Source organism: Apaloderma vittatum, unplaced genomic scaffold (assembly GCF_000703405.1).
Source record: "Apaloderma vittatum isolate BGI_N311 unplaced genomic scaffold, ASM70340v1 scaffold25038, whole genome shotgun sequence".
NCBI lineage: Eukaryota > Metazoa > Chordata > Aves > Trogoniformes > Trogonidae > Apaloderma > Apaloderma vittatum.
This window is the reverse complement of record NW_009730591.1, coordinates 21,731-22,530: the sequence shown is the minus strand read 5'-3', so window position 1 is coordinate 22,530 and position 800 is coordinate 21,731. Positions and strand designations below refer to the sequence as shown.

The 800-nt window shown below is 55.4% G+C and overlaps 1 protein-coding gene across 1 annotated transcript in view; it reads right to left on the bottom strand.

Annotated features, from left to right (window-relative positions):
• TNFRSF13C (tumor necrosis factor receptor superfamily, member 13C) overlaps positions 1–800 on the bottom strand; it is a 2,971-nt gene that overhangs the window by 790 nt on the left and 1,381 nt on the right. The window lies entirely within an intron of this gene.

Genomic DNA, 800 nt, shown 5'->3' with positions numbered 1-800 from the left:
ATTTGGCAGGGGAGTAGCCGAGGGCTACCTCCAACACCCTCCATCATGGCCAGATCTCTCTTGACACCAGATTTCTCCCTCCTCTTTCGTTTTTAGTATTTTTCCCAGGCGTGTGAGTCACGGGCTGTCACAGCCACACTCGGTTTAGCGAAAAGGCCCCAGGTAATGTCCATCCCCCACCCTGGTCTGAGTCACACGAAGTGCAGGCAAGATGGGGTGTGAGCATTGGCTGCTCCTGACGCCCCCCAAGGCTACCCACCCAGGCAATGTAGCTGTGGTAGGTGCCAACATCCCCCAGGAGAGCCTCTCGTGGGGGTCCCAGGGACCCTTATCCCTGCCCACGAGTGGGAAAAGGTGAAGCCAGGTGAGACTGTTTCTGACAAGAGTGGTCAGGGTTGAGTCAGCACTGGAGAGGGGATCCCCAGGGGATGAAATGGCTGATAACCTAATGAGATGGGCCATCATGGTACACCATGACCTCATTCCCCTGGAAATACCCAGCCACGAAGGTGGGGGTCCCAGGGACCCTTATCCCTGCCCACGAGTGGGAAAAGGTGAAGCCAGGTGAGACTGTTTCTGACAAGAGTGGTCAGGGTTGAGTCAGCACTGGAGAGGGGATCCCCAGGGGATGAAATGGCTGATAACCTAATGAGATGGGCCATCATGGTACACCATGACCTCATTCCCCTGGAAATACCCAGCCAGGAAGGGCTCAGGATCATCTCTTGCCTCTCAGCCCTATTTTTTTATGCCTTTGGGGATGGCCACGTGCAGTGCTGGCCTTGACACTGTCATAATTT